The 19,055-nt window shown below is 45.6% G+C and overlaps 1 protein-coding gene and 1 long non-coding RNA gene across 19 annotated transcripts in view; one reads left to right on the top strand and one right to left on the bottom strand.

Moving 5' to 3' along the window:
• Positions 1 to 15,983, top strand: part of LOC119972602 — a 64,996-nt gene extending 49,013 nt beyond the window's left edge. The window contains exon 2 of the long non-coding RNA XR_005462114.1: positions 15,287 to 15,983. This is a non-coding gene — a long non-coding RNA (uncharacterized LOC119972602). The remainder of the gene's footprint in view (positions 1 to 15,286) is intronic.
• The window catches only part of LOC119972600 (extracellular sulfatase Sulf-1-like), a 690,773-nt gene that overhangs the window by 192,903 nt on the left and 478,815 nt on the right, over positions 1 to 19,055 (bottom strand). The window lies entirely within an intron of this gene.

Genomic DNA, 19,055 nt, shown 5'->3' with positions numbered 1-19,055 from the left:
AACTGTGTGACAGGTTCAATAAATCATATTGAACTAACTTCAAGGTGTGGAGTAATACTCAGGTAAAGCTGCATCCAGTTGCAGCCCATGTTATCTTACTGTGCTTAACACGACACAATCCTCCAACCTACAGCATCTCCTCCTCCTATCCATCCCTTTCAGCATAAGACCATAAGAGATAGGAGCAGAATTAGGCCACTCAGCCCGTCGAGCCTGCTCCACCATTCAATCATGACTGATATTTTTCTCATCTCCATCTTCCAGGTCCTCACCCTCCATTGACATTGTTCCTCACTCCATCCTCCTCCTCCAGTTCCACATCCTCTTGGACCCTGACCCCAGTTTTTCATTCTCCCTGACCCTATCCTTTTCCCCTCTGCCTTCAGTTTTCCTGACTCCTTCCCGCACCTCTTCCCCAATCCCTACTCCTCTAGTGCTCCCTCCCTTACTCCATCATCCACCTTCATTGCAACCTCAACACCTCTAGTCTTGCATCATCCCTAACCCACTAGTCCCTCCCCCCCATGCCTTCACCATTCCCTCACCCCTACCTCCTTGCTACACTTTCCCCCATGGCCCAATCACTCTCCGTCACCACCCTGCCCTACGTCTGAACACTCGCAACCATCCACAATTCTGCCCAACCTCTTCCTCCCTCCACAATCCTTCCCCACTCCAAACCCTTTCCTCCATGACTCCCACCTCCACCCCAACTCCCTCTGCCCCTCCGGACTCCCTCCCTCAGTTCTTTCTCACCAATGGTACCTTGCCCCATATCATCTTCCGTCACCCGCCTTCTCTTTCCCCCCACCCGGATGCCCTTGAACCGCCACACTCCCTCCCCCATCCCACACGCACACCCCCTGCAGTCTTTGTCCCCTCACTCCTAGCTTTACCCCGCCACCCTGAGACCGCCCCTCCCCCCTTCTCCGCATACCTACCTTGGGTGGCAAGAAACCTGACTTTCCAGAGCATGTCGGAGAATTCAGTGAAGACCATGCAAGGTGCTGGTAGCATAGAGGTTGCTGCGTGGGGATCTCCGTGAGAGCTGCATCATGTTGGCATTGGGGGGGGGGGGGGGGGGGGGAGAGAATCCTCCCGTCGGGCCTTCACTGGATTAACAGGATGCAAATGAGATTCACTCCAGCCTCTGGTGGGCTATCCACAATAGAAGGCACCAATGGAAGATCCTGTTGTAAATTCATGCCTGTGTGAAAGGCTTTCTGGGCCTCCCGCCATAAACTGGTGGGGGTTTGAGAGAATTCCACCCTTAGGGCCAAACCTTTGACACTATGCTTGGATTTAAAATGACGTCCTGAGTGTGAGCTGCGCTGGATGTTACCTTTAGTCAGTCAATAGTGTAGGTTCTTGAAGTGGGCGCAAGAAACATGCAAAATAGGCAGATTCTGATATTGAGTACATCAATCAGTGTATAATGCTGATTTGACTTTAACACTGCCACTTTCAACCTCAACGCTCAGTTAACATCCCTCCCTTAGCCTTCCACAGCTGAATGCACATTCAGTAGCTGAGAGTATCCCCCATCAATGCTATTTAAAGCGTTCTTCAACTGCTTTCTGGTTAATTGATGATTGGTTTCTACATTGCTGAATTAGGAGTGAAAAGTGATTTGTATTGCTGCTTAAAGTTAATCATGTCTGCAGGCATTTGGGTGGTTTGAGCTAATGCCTGTGATTCTCACATGAAGGATGCTGGATGGACAATTTGGTCCCAATCATGCGTGCTGTAGTTTCTATCCACCTTGGCCGGCTGAGGAAGAATGAGCTGAGGAAACACAGAAGGGGATAGGTTGCTTGAAGCGGGCAGAAGGGCTCTCAGCAGCAGGACACATTTAGTCAGTGTGTGCCATATTTGTTTCACTAAGAAAATGGTCAGTTGGCAACCTGTTTCAGTCGGACCTACAGCCTCAGGAGCAAAATATTTGCTACAGACACTGGAAATCCAAAATAAAAACAGAAAATGATGGAAACACTCAGAAGATTGGGCAGAATCTGCGGAGAGAGAAACAGAGGTTGGAATGGGAGGGTCCCCGGCAATGCAAGCTAATCCCATTGGTCATCCTGATGCTGCATCATCGTGGTTGAGGTCAAAGCATGACTCTAGGGTTTATCACCATTTGCATTCTGGAAAAGATGGGCTCCAAACTCTGCGGAAAGTCAGAGGCAAGATTGGTGCTAGGTTTTGTTCCTTGACAGTGATCACAAGTTTTCTGGCAGGTAAGCCAATACACCAAACATCTCTGTGTCATATCAATCAGCCTTGTTCTGTGCACCGACCCATCAAAATTCTCATCTGAATCCTTGACAGCAGAGCTTGAATCTGACCTATGTTCTCGTGAGCTGCCATCTGGGCTACCCTTCGCTGCCTGTTCTGTCTGCAGGTCTGCTATTCAGCACATGCTTCTCCCTACCCTCCCTACTTGAGCTGGTAGCTGCAAGTGTGGGAGTAGGCGACTGCCTTTCTTCATCAATACTGATTTCTTGCTCTACCACTTGCTGTGCTTCCAACACTGCCTGGCCAGGTTACAGTTCTTGGGTATCTGAAAGGAGAAAGGAAAAAGGGTAGGTTTGTGGTGAGGGGAAGGAGAGGTGTGCATGCAAGCGGGGAAATACTTCCACAATGCGCAGCTTGTAAATCTAAAGGCCTTGCAGGATGTGAAAACTAGGAATAAGCATCAGCAACACCAATGCTTCCACTCATGCAAGATCATTGAACGTTATCTGGTGCTATGTTCAGGTCCTTAGGACTACACTGTTGTCATTAACTACAATTGCTATCTCTTCACACTGCTTTTGCAGTGTCCGTCTGGAGGACCTCCTAGCTCCCTGTGGACAGAGGATCTCTTTCCTCTTTTCCACTTCCTCCACCAACTGTTGTTTTGGGAGAGACGTGGAGCATTCTCTCCACCACATTGTGCCCTTTTTCAATGTTCTTCTGCTCAGATACTTTTTCCAAGACAGTGACAGCACCTGCTCCAGTCAATATGCATCTCTGCTTTATTAGGTTCAAGTTGGCTTTAAGTAGTATAGGCAAGCTTTAAGTGGCCTTAGCCTCCCCCACCCACTCAGGTGTCTGATCAGTCGACAGTGTGCTTATGCGGCTGCACGTTATGGGCATAGTAATAAGCAGGTAGCATAACATCTGTGTCCTGCCTGCATCAGAATGAACTGCTGTAGTTTAATGTCCTGGGGGGGGTGTTTGCTAGAGCTGTTGGGGAGGGTTTAAACTAATGTGGCAGGGGGATGGGAACCGATGCAGGAGATTGGAAGGTAGTAAAACAGGGACAGAACCAAAAGGAAGTAAGGGGAAAAGTGCAAGGCAGAGAAGACATAGTCAAAAATCAAAAAGGGCAACAGTACAAGGTACAGTGACTAAGGGGAGCTCAGTGAATAGGCCCAGTAATACTAAAAGGAATAAAACTGGAGATGTTAAGATTCAAAACAGAGGTAAAAAACCAACATAAGTGTACTTTACCTGAATGCTTGTAGTATTCGGAATAAAGTAAATGAGTTGATGGCACAAATCATCGTGAATGACTATGATTTAGTGGCCATTACTGAAACATGGTTAAAGGATGGTCACGACTGGGAGTTAAATATCCGAGGGTATCAAACTATTCGGGAAGGACAGAGTGGATGGTAAGGGAGGTGGTGTAGCTCTGTTATTTAAGGATGACATCCGGGCAATAGTTAGGGATGATATCGGTGCTATGGAGGATAAGGTTGAATCCATTTTGGTGGAAATCAGGAATAGTAAGGCGAAAAAGTCACTGATAGGAGTAGTTTATCAGCCACCAAATAGTAACGTTATGGTGGGGTAGGCAATAAACAAAGAAATAATTGATGCATGTAGAAATGGTACGGCAGTTATCATGGGGGATTTTAATCTACATGTCGATTGGTTTAACCAGGTCGGTCAAGGCAACCTTGAGGAGGAGTTTATAGAATGTATCCGCGATAGTTTCCTAGAACAGTATGTAATGGAACCTATGAGGGAACAAGGGGTCCTAGATCTTGCCCTGTGTAATGAGACAGGATTGATTCATGATCTCATAGTTAGAGATCCTCTCGGAAGGAGCGATCACAATATGGTGGAATTTAAAATACAGATGGAGGGTGAGAAAGTAAAATCAAATACTAGTGTTTTGTGTTTAAACAAAGGAGATTACAATGGGATGAGAGAAGAACTAGCTAAGGTAGACTGGGAGCAAAGACTTTATGGTGGAACAGTTGAGGAAGAGTGGAGAACCTTCCAAGCGATTTTTCACAGTGCTCAGCAAAGGTTTATACCAACAAAAAGGAAGGACGGTAGAGAGAGGGAAAATCGACCGTGGATATCTAAGGAAATAAGGGAGAGTATCAAATTGAAGGAAAAAGCATATAAAGTGGCAAAGATTGGTGGGAGACTAGAGGACTAGGAAATCTTTAGGGGGCAACAGAAAGCTACTAAAAAAGCTATAAAGAAGAGTAAGATAGAGTATGAGAATAAACTTGCTCAGAATATAAAAACAGACAGTAAAAGTTTTTACAAATATATAAAACAAAAAAGAGTGGCTAAGGTAAATATTGGTCCTTTAGAGGATGAGAAGGGAGTTTTAATAATGGGAGATGAGGAAATGGCTGAGGAACTGAACAGGTTTTTTGGGTCGGTCTTCACAGTGGAAGACACAAATAACATGCCAGTGACTGATGGAAATGAGGCTATGACAGGTGAGAACCTTGAGAGGATTGTTATCACTAAGGAGGTAGTGATGGGCAAGCTAATGGGGCTAAAGGTAGACAAATCTACTGGCCCTGATGGAATGCATCCTAGAGTGCTAAAAGAGATGGCTAGGGAAATTGCAGATGCACTAATGATGATTTACCAAAATTCACTAGACTCTGGATGGTCCCGGTGGATTGGAAATTAGCAAACGTGACGCCACTGTTTAAAAAAGGAGGTAGGCAGAAAGCAGGAAATTATAGGCCAGTGAGCTTAACTTCGGTAATAGGGAAGATGCTGGAATCTATCATCAGGAAGAAATAGCGAGGCACCTTGATAGAAATTGTCCTATTGGGCAGACGCAGCATGGGTTCATAAAGGGCAGGTCGTGCCTAACTAATTTAGTGGATATTTTGAGGACATTGCCAGTGCAGTAGATAACGGGCAGCCAATGGATGTGGTATATCTGGATTTCCAGAAAGCCTTTGACAAGGTGCCACACAAAAGGTTGCTGCATAAGATAAAGATGCATGGCATTAAGGGTAAAGTAGTAGAATGGATAGAGGATTGGTTAATTAATAGAAAGCAAAGAGTGGGGATTAATGGGTGTTTCTCTGGTTGGCAATCAGTAGCTAGTGGTGTCCCTCAGGGATCCGTGTTGGGCCCACAATTGTTCACAATTACATAGATGATTTGGAGTTGGGGACCAAGGGCAATGTGTCCAAGTTTGCAGATGACACTAAGATGAGTGGTAAAGCGAAAAGTGCAGAGGATACTGGAAGTCTGCAGAGGGATTTGGATAGGTTAAATGAATGGGCTAGGGTCTGGCAGATGGAATACAATGTTGACAAATGTGAGGTTATCCATTTTGGTAGGAATAACAGCAAACGGGATTATTATTTAAATGATAAAATATTAAAGCATGCCGCTGTGCAGAGAGACCTGGGTGTGCTAGTGCATGAGTCACAGAAAGTTGGTTTACAGGTGCAGCAGGTGATTAAGAAGGCAAATGGAATGTTGTCCTTCATTGCTAGAGGGATGGAGTTTAAGACTAGGGAGGTTATGTTGCAATTGTATAAGGTGTTAGTGAGGCCACACCTGGAGTATTGTGTTCAGTTTTGGTCTCCTTACTTGAGAAAGGACATACTGGCACTGGAGGGTGTGCAGAGGAGATTCACTAGGTTAATCCCAGAGCTGAAGGGGTTGCATTATGAGGAGAGGTTGAGTAGACTGGGACTGTACTCGTTGGAATTTAGAAGATTGAGGGGGGATCTTATAGAAACATTTAAAATTATGAAGGGAATAGATAGGATAGATGCGGGCAGGTTGTTTCCACTGGCAGGTGAAAGCAAAACTAGGGGACATAGCCTCAAAATAAGGGGAAGTAGATTTAGGACTGAGTTTAGGAGGAACTTCTTCACCCAAAGGGTTGTGAATCTATGGAATTCCTTGCCCAGTGAAGCAGTTGAGGCTCCTTCATTAAATGTTTTTAAGGTAAAGATAGGTAGTTTTTTGAAGAATAAAGGGATTAAGGGTTATGGTGTTCGGGCCGGAAAGCGGAGCTCAGTCCACAAAAGATCAGCCATGATCTCATTGAATGGCGGAGCAGGCTCGAGGGGCCAGATGGCCTACTCCTGTTCTTATGTTCTTATATAATCACACATCGTAATTCCTGTGCTCGTTTTCAGGCCTTACCGAGTTTCACAGTAAATCTGTTTTACTGAATGGACAGACATCAGGGAGAACTCTGATGTATATTCTGTCTAAGTAGCTGATGCCAGTACTCTTCTGACCCAAAGCATCTGTGAAGCAACTCCAAATATTACGCTTCATTTAATATAAAACCGTTTCTGTAAATCTCAATACAAGTTAGTGTTTTACACGTAGTTGTTCTTCTTGGGAAAGATCTCCTCTCAGCACTTTAACGATTTCGCCAGAAATAGCAAACATAGGAAATCGTTCGTTAGATATGCAGTTCCACTAACACTAAGTAACCCCTTTGAATTTCGATTCATTGTAAAACATGAGCTTGCAACCTTGGCCAGTTCGTTGTGTGTGGCATTTCTTTATGAATAACAAACAGTCACTCTGGGAATCTTTACTTTACCATAATAAGAAAGAAGGATGTGAAAAGTAAACCAAGTCTTTTCAGAGTCACCCATGGTTCTGTGTAAATCTGAAAGACATTCAGATTTCAGCAGCAACTTCAGACTGTTTTACCATCTGCATGGGCAGACAGTCCAAACTAATCGCAAAGGCAATTTATTCATCTTTTCCCAGGCTACTCAAACCTTTTTCAGGCTTTTATTTGTGACTATAGGCCCATTTACACTGAGAAGAGTCTGCCAGCATGAAAGCTCTATTAACACTCTACAGAAAATGCTTCCACGTATAACGTCTTTTGAATTGCTAATGCTGGTATAAACACATATAAGAAGCATGTTTGCTTGGAGTAGTCAGAAGGTAGTTTTGAGGCATTGCAAAGAATTCCTTCCCTTTCCCAGAAATCCATATTTGAAATACAGGGGCTCAGAATGGTGCACCTTTACCTCCAAATTGATGTCCAATTTGGTTGCTAATGATTATACCTGCACAGGGTAATCTCAGGACAAGATGTTTCAACAATTCAATGCAGGTAAACTGAGGTCAATAGTACAAATATGGCAGGAGTTAATCTGCATGTGATTCCAGTTGTGATCTGTTATACATATGCTTGAAAACAAATTGAAAAAAAAATCTGCTTTGGATCCAGTTTGGAACTGTAATCATTGTGTATTCAATTCTTTTGGAATAAATAAGGCATTTTTTGATGGAATTCTGCTGTATGTCTGCTGATCGACTTCAAAGCACGCAGCTGGAAAATTGAGCTCCATTAAATAGTGGTAATGAAAAACATGATTGGGAACATCAAACATACATAGAAAAAAAAACAGAAACTAGGAGTAGGAGATTTGGCGTTTCGAGCCTGCTCCGCCATTCAACATGATCATGGCTGATTCTCTATCCCAGCACCATACTCCTGCTCCCCATTCGCTAAAAGTCCTCATGTAAAGAACATAGAGGCTGTAACACACAGTTAACAGAAATTTTCATCTTTCAAACAGATTTAGGCTGAACAAACCCATGTTAACAAATGCTTTTAATGCAAGATTAAGCACATTATCCACTCCCACTTTGTAGATCAGGGTTTTTCCTAAGTGTGGGTTGTGATCCATTGCTGGGTGTCAGGAGGGTCAGGGAACGATTGGGTGTGGCATTCCGGCGTTGTCCCGATCACGGGAGAAGAGTCCAAAGGCTGCTACCAGCATTTAAATTGAGAATGGCAGCGGCGGCCGACTTTTAAATGAGAACGAAATGAGGCCGTGTGCTGTCTTCCAACCTCAGGGGCAGCAGTGAGCAGGTCACGTGCCCTGCACGTACACTTGACAGCAAGCACCCTGTATGTGCGTGCTTTTAGCTCCAAATCATGGAGCACAGCTTTTTCCATTTTCTACTTGCTAGCAAGCAAGGCAAGAGGACTGTGCAGATCATTTTGTTATGAGAAAGAGGCAGCCAGAGACACAAATAGGCAGTGTAACTAGTGACTAGGATCTCACATCTGAATCTGCTGGAGAGAGCTGTCAAGGAGAATCCACGGCAGGACAGAGCAGTGCCAGTGTTAGCTCTGTTCAGAGCTCCAAGGCCTTTGGTTGACAGCCTACAAAAAAAAACTTAACTTGACAACAAAGCAGTGTAAAGATGATTTCTTAAGGTATGGTTTTGTCAATTGTGCCAATGTAAATATGTATGTTGTGTGTTATATGCAGGGAAAATGAGAGAGACAAGTTTCAGATTTTGAAAGAGAAATATTGCATGAAAATTCCTTTGAGGTTGAGACCCCAGAGCTACTTATTAATTTACAACTGACTGCAAGTGAAAAGACTAAGCTGCTGTACTTGACCTGTGACAGCACATTAAAAACATGCCAAAAGCCCATGAGGCTGTCAGCATTCTGGAGAAGTATTCTCCCAGGAGTATCCAGTGCTGAGTAAAACAAACAATTTTTTGCTGTTGCCTTTCACGGTGGCCTACATGTGCGGGTTGGATTTTGCAGTCTCACAGAAATGAAGGTCGCACAAAGGAATTAGCTGAAGCCGGCACATGACATAAGTGGGTAAAAATGTTTGAAAACCACTGTTATAGATTATTGGTGAGATCACTTTAGAAAACAATGCATAGCTCCGATTACCTGACTGATGTATTGGGGAACATTCAGAAAACAGAGAAGGGCAAATAACAATTCTGGATCGTAGGGTTTCAAGTTATCAAGAAACATTCACAGAACTTTGCTTTGAACATCTCTCCACAGAAATATGTGTGTAGACTACCTCGAGGCATCTAGGGCGGGATTCTCTGCGAACCGGCGGGGCAGGTCATTCCGGCGCCGAGGAGTGGCGTGAATCACTCTGGCGTCGAGCCGCCCCGAAGGTGAAGAATACTCCACGCGGAAGGGCTTGGCACCACGCCAACCAGCGCCGGGGCCTCTGCCGGCTGGCGCGAATTGGCGCATGCTCGGGAGCGTGTGCTGGGGTCATCCCAGCGCATGCACAGTGGGGTTCTTCTTCCCACCGGCCAAGGCCGAAGTTGACAGCAGCCGTTGCGGAGGGAAAGAGTGCCCCCACGGCACAGGCCCGCCCGCAGATCGGTGGGCCCCGATCGCGGGCCAGGACACCGTGGAGGCACCCCCGGGGCCAGGTCCCCCCCCCCCCCCCCCCCCCCCCCGAGGACTCTGCAGGCCGCCTGTGAAGCCAGGTCCCGCCGTTAAGGACCTGCTGTGATTTACGCTGGCGGGACCGGCTGAAAATGGACGGCCACTCGGACCATCGCGGGCCGGATAATCGTTGGGGGGGCTCAGCCAGCGACCCCCGACTGGCGCGGCGAGATTCCCGCCCCCGCCAAAACCCCGGCGCTGGAGAATACAGCAGCGGGTGGGGGCGGGATTCACGCTGCCCCCCAGCGATTCTCCGACCTGACGGGGGGTCGGAGAACCCCTGATTTTTCTTATCCAACTATAACAAATAGTTGGGAGTTTGTGCCAGGCTTGAGCTGGCACCATCAATGACAGTTGTAGTTTTCACATTGGTGCTACAGGTGAGGATAGTTTAGAGGTTGGTCTCGGGCTCTACCATTGGCTCAGTTCTGTAACGGAGCTACTCGGAATGAATATGCTAGCTTCTTGTCTGTATTAAACAAGTTCATCATAACTGAGTCTCAAGAGGAATGCTATAATGTGTCCCATGCTGTTGGGTCAGGAAGGGGAAAATCATCTATAGTTCCTAGAGTAGGTCGCTCTAGATGTCAGGTGTCATTGGCAAGTCCTGCATTTACTGTCCACCCCTAATATCCATTGCCAGGATGTTGTTAGGGTAGGCATCCAATGCCTTCAGCCATTAGGGCTGGTTTAGCTCAGTGGGTAAGACAGCTGGTTTGTAATGTAGAATAAGGCCAGCAGCGCGGGTTCAATTCCCATACCGGTTTACCCGAACAGGTGCTGGAATGGGGCTACTGGGGGATTTTCTTCATCCCTGTGGCAATAAAAGATTATTTTATTTATTATCCCTTGAGAAGTTAATGGTGAGCTGCCTCCTTGAACCACTGCAGGCCCTATGGTGTACCCACAGTGTTATTTGAGAGGGAGTTCCAAGATTTTGGAAGTCAGGGTCAGTCAGGGTTACGTGTTACTTGGAGAGGAGTTTACAGATGGCAATGCTCCTGTGTGCTGGTTGCCCTTGTTATTTTAGGTGGTAGAGGCTTTAGGATTGGAAGCTGCTGTTAAAAAATCTTCACTAATTCCTGCAATGACTTTTATAAATGGTATAGATGACGTGGGCTGATTTGTTCTGGATGGTGTTGAGCTTCGAGTGTGTTTGGAGCTGTACTCATCCATCACACTCCTGACTTGTTGTACCTTCTACTGGACAGGCTTTGGAGGGGGCGGGAGGGGGTGATCAGGAGGTGTGTCACTAACACAAAATACCCAGCCTCAGATCTGCTCTGCTCTTGTAGCCATTGTATTTATGTGACTGCTCCAGTTATGTTTCCGGTCAATGATCATCCTCAGGATGTTGATGGTGAGGATTCTGCCACGATAATATCATTGAAAGGATGATGGTTAAATTCTATTGCCAGAAATGGTCATTGGCTCGCATCTGACTTACACAAATGCTACTTGCTACTTGTCAGTCTAAGCCTAAATATTCGCACAGACTGCTTCACTATCTGAAGGGTTGCAAATAGGGGTTACAATCATCTGTGAACATTCCCACTTCTGACCATATGATGAAGAGAAGCTTATTGATGAAGCAGATGAAAATGATAGGGCCCAGGACACTCCTGCAGCAATTAAATATTTCACTCTTGCCTCATAATGGTCCTCTGAAATGGCTTCTGTTCTCTGGGGCTAAGATGATTGTCCACCTGCGATCTACCATCTTCCTTTGAACCAGGTATAACTCCAACAAGTGGAGAGTTTCCCCCTGATTCCAATTCACTTCCACTTGATTAGGGCTCCTTGATGTAATACTGAGTTAAATATTGCCTTGATGTCAGCTTGGCTAGGGGCAGCCTAGTTCTGGAGCACAAGTCTTCAGCGCAACTGCCATGATGTTGTTAGGAAAGGCATCCAATGCCTTCAGCCATTTCTTGATAAGACATGGAGTGAATCAAATTGGCCGAAGACTGGCATCAGTGACGGTGGGGATCTGAGGAGGAAGCCAATATTGGATCACCCACTTGGCACTACTGATTGAAGATGATTACGAAGACTTCAGCCATATCTTTCACACTAATGCGCTGGACTCCCCCCCCCCCCCATCATGGGGAAGTTCATGGCGCCTCCTCCTCCTACTAGTTGTTAAATTGTCTGCCACCATTCACGATTAGATGTGGCAGGATTGTGAAGCTGAGAGTTGAGCCAGTAATCTCGGGACACTTAGTTCTAGCTTTAGCATGTTGCTTCTCTATTTAGTATGCATGTTCTCTTGTAGTGGAGTTTCACCAGGTCAGCATCTCATTTTTTAGGTATATCTGGGGCGGGATTCTTCGACCCTCCGCGCCGGAATCACGCCCGGCGCGGGGGCGGAGAATAGCCGTTCATGCCGAAAATCCGGCGCAACAGTGCTTCCGCGATTCTTCGCAGACCCGTCAATCGCACATGCATGCGCTGTCGACGCGGCGCCGATCAGGGGCTGTTGGAACAGGTCCCCGTGCCAATTCTCCGCGGGCGATTGGCCAAACTCCCGCCGGCGTGGTTTACATCTGGTACCATCCAGCAGGAGCTCGGACCCGCAGCCGGGGTGGCAGTCTTGTTGGAGGGCGGGGGGTATCTGACTCCGGGGGTGGGGGCCTCAGCGGTGGCCATGCCCGCGATCGGGGGCCACCGGTCGACGGGCCATCGCGATCTGTGGGGGACCTACCTTACTCCGCACGGGCCAACTGTGTGGCTCTGCCATGGCCGCCGCGCGCATGCACGGACCCGCTTGCGCAGCCATGCAGTCTGGACAGCAGGGCCCTGCCGGCAGCCACAGCTGCAGAACACCCGCCGGGGCCCTGCTAGCCCCCGGAAAACGGAGAATCACCCCGGACTTTTGAGGAAAAAGTCCAGAGTGATTCTCGCCGGTTTTCCGGCGGGCGTGGGGACTTAGTCCCCAAAAGGGAGAATCCCAGCCCTGGTGTTGTTCCTGGCATGCTATTCTACTCTCCACTCTAACTGTGATTGGTACCCCAGTACAGTGAGGAATAACTGGGCCATGAGATTGCACATTGTGGGTGAATTGGATTCTGCTGCTGCTGATGGCCCACAGAGCCTCATGAAAGTCCAGTGTGGAGCTGTCAGATCTGTTCTGTATCTATCCAACTTAGAAAGGTGGTAGTGCCAAACAACACATCCTCAGTGTGAAGTCAGGACATTGTCTTGATGAGGATTGTGTGGTGGTCATTGCTATCAATACTGTCATGGATATTTGTACCTGTAACAGGATAATTGTTAATTACAAGGCACGTAATTTCTTTCTTTCTGTTATGTTAGTTCTCTTAACAACTGCTGCAGGCTCAGTCTGGCAACTGTACCCTTCAAGACACAGTGCTGCTACCGAATCATTCTTGGTAATGGGCATTGAAATCATAGAATCCCTACAGTGCAGAAGGAGACCATTCAGTCCATCGAGTCTGCACCAACCCTTCAAAAGGGCAGTATACCCAGGTCCATCCGCTAGCCTGTGCATCTTTGAACACTAGGGGCAATTTAGCATGGCCAATCCACCTAACCTGCAGATTTTTGAACTGTGGGAGGAAGCCGCAGCACCCAGAGAAAACTCATGCAGACACAGGGAGAACGTGCAAATTCCACACAGTAACCCAAGGCTGGAATTGAATCTAGATCCTTGGCGCTGTAGGCAACTGTGCTAATCACAGTGCCACTGTGCTGCACCTGACCCAGAGTACATTTTGTGCCCTCGCTAGCCTCAAGTGACTAAGCCATTTCAGGGGACTATTAAGAGTCAAGAATTAAATATTGGTCAGATTGGGCAAGAAGGTAGACTGCCTTCTCTAAAAGGACATGAGTGAGCCAAATCCAGTAGCTTTATCGTCACTATTAATTATGTCAGCTGTTTAACTCCAAATGTATTTAATTCACTGAATTTGACTTCACTGGTTCACTGAGGGGCTGGTTTAGCACAGGATTAAAGAGCTGGCTTTGAAAGCAGACCAAGGCAGGCCAGCGGCATGGTTCAAGTCCCGTACCAGCCTCCCTGAACATGTCCCCAGATTTTAGGCCTCTGGATTACTAGTCCAGTAACATAACCATTATGCTCCTGTATTATGGCCATTATTGGAACTAATGTATATGTATGAAGGTCAGGTCAGGGTAGGATTGGGCTTTATTTTTATACTCCCTATAGCTCAAAAGCCTATGAACATTCATTGCCAGTCTTACCGAAGAAGAAAGTTTAATTTCAATCACTGTTGGAATGATGAAGTCCTTTCATTATCATGCCACATCCTAGTATCTCTAAACAAATCAACCATAAACTCCAGCTATTGTCCACTGAGTAGGTGAGCCACTGTGGTGTTTGCCCCTTGAAGGCAACACAATAAAGTAAGGGTCACATGGCTTGGGTGACCAATTGGGAATGGGTAACCACCCCAGTGGGTGGAGTCCTGTCTTAGGCAGGAGACATGTAGGAAGCTTGGTGCAGCCATGTGGCTACTGTACAAGTCTTCTTATTAATAAATCCTTCTGAGTGTCGAATTAAGTCTGTGAAAGTGCATCATTACAGCCATACAGACGCGGAATGTCTCCAATTGAATCTTTAGTATGTGCTGATACAGATCTGATTCAAATGGACATTCAGGATGCTACAAATAACCTAATTGTCCTTGACTTAAAGAGCACTAAAATCAGTCCGGAGTTGCCATGGAGCCATATCCAAGCAAGTGGGGTTAATGTTTCCAGGAGGGGTGGGGAAGAAAGATAATTTTAAAAAAACTTTAGAGTATCCAATTATTTTTTTGCTATTCAGGGACAAGTTAGTACGGCCAATCCACCTACCCTCCACACAGACAGTGACCCGGGGCCGTAACTGAAGCCGGGTCCTCAGCACCATAGGCAGCAGTGCTAACCACTGCGCCAACGTGCTTCCCTATAGAGCGAAGAAGAGAAAATATCAAATACCTTTCCCAGTGAGACTGTTTTATACATACATTGCAAAATCACCAAGCAAAACGGACAATTAGCAACTTACACTTGCAAATTGACCTGAATTCTCCGGCCATCGGGATTCTCTTTTCCCATTGGCAGCGCATCTCTGCCCACAGAATTTGCAGCGGTATGGGGTGGCTTCAATGGGAAATCCCATTGACAAACAGAGGGAAGGGAGAATCTCACTGCCTGGGAATGACAAGTCACTGAGATACACATGGCTGGGGTACAGAGAATCCCACCCAGTGACTTTAAAGTGGAGATGCCGGCGTTGGACTGGGGTGAGCACAGTAAGAAGTCTTACAACACTTTAACCTGGTGTTGTAAGACTTCTTACAGTGACTTTAAAGTAATGGAGTATCTGAGGATGGGCTCAGACACCAGATACTAAGCAGGAACTAAGAAAAGAATTCAGGGAAATGAGGAGGTTAAAAAACTTAAATTTTGAGGAGGCTTTAAAAGCTTGGATTCACCAGCGAAAGGGGAAAATACTGAACTTGATAATGGGCTTAATCCCAGCACTACTGGTCAGTAAACTCTCTGCTGATCCCTGATGCAAAAACACTGCGTGTCTTGTAAAGGGAAAGTTTGTTGTTGTTCAGTTTTTTTCTGAATCATTCATGCCAATGTAACTACATTTTCAGAAGTACCGTCTTGTTTATATCAGCAAAGAACTCCACAGGGACCAGGTTAAAATGACAGAGATTAATGAGGAATTGTTGTGAGATTAACTACCTCCCTACTGAGGCTACTACTACACAGGAACAAATTATCCCTGCTATTTTAAATCCAGTCTCTGATAAGTTTTTTTGTCTGTTAAAATAGGTGGAAGAAAAGGTCCTCTGACAATAATAGTAATGCTCGACAATACATCTACTTCCTGCAGCAAGCAGACTTGAACAACAGGACAACTGCAACCTTTCCCTTCTGACATGTAGCACACAGTGGCATTTTCACTGCGGTTGAAGAATCTTTCTGTTGAGTATCCTGGTGAGGAACAAACTGTAAATGAGAGGATCAGAGGTTGTCAGCACACACAACTGAATTACGTGGGCTGCTGTTGGAAAATCCACAGAGGTGGCAACAAAAACACAGGCATGGACCCTAACTAAGGACACAGTCTTTATATTCTGAAGGAGCAGCAGATGTTAGGATAGCTATTTGGCCAATTTTGGAAATATACATGTGGAAATCTGGAAACACAAATAATAGGGCCAATAAAGAGTGGTAAATCTTTGTTTATGAATTATGCAAGATCTCTATGCAATAGAAGAATTGTGTTAGCTATCTAAACACAAGGAGGAATTTCTGGTAATTCCCAAAGGGTTATACTGGGAACTGTTAATTTGTCTTTTGTCTTTGCAGATGCTGACTGACGTACAATGTATTCCCAGCTTTTCTTGTTTATGTTACAACATATTTATGTGTTAAAGGAACATTAAGGCTTCAAATGGGTCATTTCCAGGCAGCAGCAGTTCTTGCAACCACATTATATCTGTTGCAATAAAACATTTACAATGTGGTTTGGCATCTTTATTTTAGTTTATGTTAAAACAGAACAAAAAATAACATATTATTACCAGATGTTACTGGCAATTAATTATGTAATTGTGAGCAATTACATTGCCATATTCTCCTTTATTACATAACCAGACAAATTAATTTGTATACTGTGCTAGAGAATGGCCGTTGAATCTCCACGCATAAAATAATGACAATATATTTTTTAATGCGTTTGCTACAACAGAAAACAAGATTCCAAGAGCTCTAATGATAATAGTTTAAATCACAGATACAAGTCCCATTTAAAATATCTAGCCATTGCCCTGTGGCCTTTGACCTATACAGTAAACTGTGGCCCAATTTTCAGAATAAGTAAGCATTCAATATGATATAAATGCTAAACACAGTTTCTAAAAGAAAAACGTGGTATGACTTTATTGTGCTCAATCATGTGAAATGTACTGGGGCTGGCAGTGCAAATTCACAGATAAGTTTCCTGCTGTTTCACCACTTATGTGGAGTTTGTCATTACATATGCAGTTTGGGAACTACAGCTTGCAGACAGAATCTTTGAGCTATTCTTTTAGGTGAGCTACCAGAGCCTTGAATTCAAGCAGCTCAAATGTCAGGTTTTGCCTTTTCTATTTTGGGGACCATAATATAAATGTTTCTGTGACCATCTTGTACAATAGCTCACAAAACAATGCTGACAAATTAATGACCAAACTCTGTGATCTGTTAACTCAAGTACTACTTCCAGAGAAATTTTCATGTGCGTATGCCTTCAACTAGAAGGATTCTTGCTGCATGTGTAATGTAGTGCTCCGGTTTCCTCCCAGAAGTCCCAAAAGGCTGTGAGGTGAATTGGACATTCTGAATTCTCCTTCTGTGTACCCGAACAGGCACCAGAGTGTGGCGACTAGGGGCTTTTCACAGTAACTTCATTGCATTGTTAATGTAAGCATACTTATGACAATAATAAAGATTATTCCTATTATAAGGAGTTTTCCCACAGATTGTAATGGTCTAGATTATAAACAGTGCCTGCTTTTTACTCATTATTTAAGTCAAAGATTCAAAACTTCCAGGATTGACAAATATCAGTAATGTTGGTTTTGAAAACATTTACAGTATTTACACAGAAGTTATGCATTGACAATACACTCCATGGTCTAAGGCTGGGATTACAAATTAATAACTGACAGATCAGCAGGCCTAGGTGAAAAAACATGCCACAATAAAGTAAGTCAATGAAATTGTGAGCCAGTCCATATGTTAAGGCAGATCGGTACCCATGCCGTTAGTTCAGTTTTGTCGTTAATATTCAGAATGATTAAAGAAGTTAGGATTACTACAGTTAGCTGGTAGTGGCCAACTTCTAAAATACCGGGAAAGAGGTCAGAAGCAGATAGGGAGCTGGATTCTCTGTTCCTGCGGCTAAGTGCCGGTTCGAACGGAGAATCCGTGGGAGGTTTACGTGAAAAAGATTGGCGCGAACCCCTCACCAATTCCGGTACCAATGAGGGGCTAGCACCGGCACAGACTGAAACTCCCGCCTCCCGCGCCAAGAATGGCTGGGTCCCAGGCCGCGAATGCGCACGACTGACGACCTGCAGCAGTCGATCATACAACATGGCGCCAGACACAACCTGCCATCCGCGACCCCACAGCCCACCCCCTGGCCACCCTCCACCAGCCCTCGTGGAACCCCCCTGGCCAGCGGCACAGATCCTGGCTGAGTGTGGCGGTGCTGGACACAGTCTGCAGCTGCCACGTCAGGTTCACGATTTGTGTGACCACACGTGTCCCGCGCCGTGGGGAACTCGGCCGATATGGGGCGGAGCATCGTGGGTGGGCACGCCAATGAGGTGGCAATGGCATTGTGACTCAGCGCGGCGTGAGTCACAATTATGCCATTTGGAAGGGGTGGGGCATGGCTGACTGGCATCAAACCGGCGCCTGTCCCGATTTTGGCGTATTAACCCAGTCTCCGCCCGATCACCGAACACGTTTTTGGGTCAGGCAACGGAGAATCCCGCCCATGGGTGCCGGGTGTGGAGGTGAGCTATTAGAGAGGCCCTTCGGTTCTGTTGTACTTTGGCTCAGTTAAAATAGAAAGACAGGTCCTCCAGCCCTCACACTCCCTCGACCCCCACGCACTCCCCGTGCCCCATCCATTGGGTTCATGCCACCCATACCAAGATATGCCCCTTCACATCCCCAAGGTTCCTTCGGCACACAAGTCAATCTATGCCCCCATTCTCCCGCATGCTATGGCACCTCCTTGTCCATTCACCCACTGTACAATGTATAGGGTCAAGGAACACTGTAGTGACAAGTGAATCTATAAATGATTTTCAAAGTCAATCATTCATTATTTTCCACTAAAAATGTCCTTCCTCTATGTTAACCTTCCACTACAGCCCAATAGAAGTGTCGATCATACAGACCCATTAAAGTATCCACAGCAGAAACTGTCAAGAAATTGAAACCCCTAAACCTTGGGTAAATAATCACAGTGAAATTGACAGCAGAGATCAGAAAGCCAGAGCGTCAATCAAGCAATGTTTTCTCTGGGGTTCAGGTGTTTCATCACAGAAAAGGATTTCTGAGCTCTCAGCCAAGCTGTGTTAAGTATTCTTGGCCGACCAATTGACAATTCCTCTATATTTTGCTGAGGAGAATGGTTAAAATTTGCTTGTAATAACACAACCCTGATGGAAGACATGTATTAGGCAATGTAGCATGTCAATCAGGATATATTGAGCACAGTATGCTTAATAAATCCAGTGAGCAAAATATTACCCAAATTGGGTAAATCAGTGATGCAAAAAGTGCCAACTTTGAAATGGCAGTGCAGGGCGTACCCTTCAGGAGTCCCGAGCGGCTTTCTGTATCTGGAAAAGTAACCTGGTGAGTAATTAAAGGTTTTTATAGTGCAACAGATAATTTTAATCTTCCTTAGATTCCAGGGTCACACCAGAGGTTTTCAGAGTTTTAAAATTTCAGCGTTTAGAATTCCAAATGTTCCACCGATTAAGCCCAGCAAGTACAGAGCAGTCAGTTTAAGCTTGGTGATGGGGAAGCTTTT

This window comes from Scyliorhinus canicula, chromosome 10, assembly GCF_902713615.1.
Source record: "Scyliorhinus canicula chromosome 10, sScyCan1.1, whole genome shotgun sequence".
NCBI classification, from domain to species: Eukaryota; Metazoa; Chordata; class Chondrichthyes; order Carcharhiniformes; family Scyliorhinidae; genus Scyliorhinus; species Scyliorhinus canicula.
The sequence above is the reverse complement of the archived record's forward strand: the minus strand, read 5'-3'. Positions and strand labels throughout refer to the sequence as shown.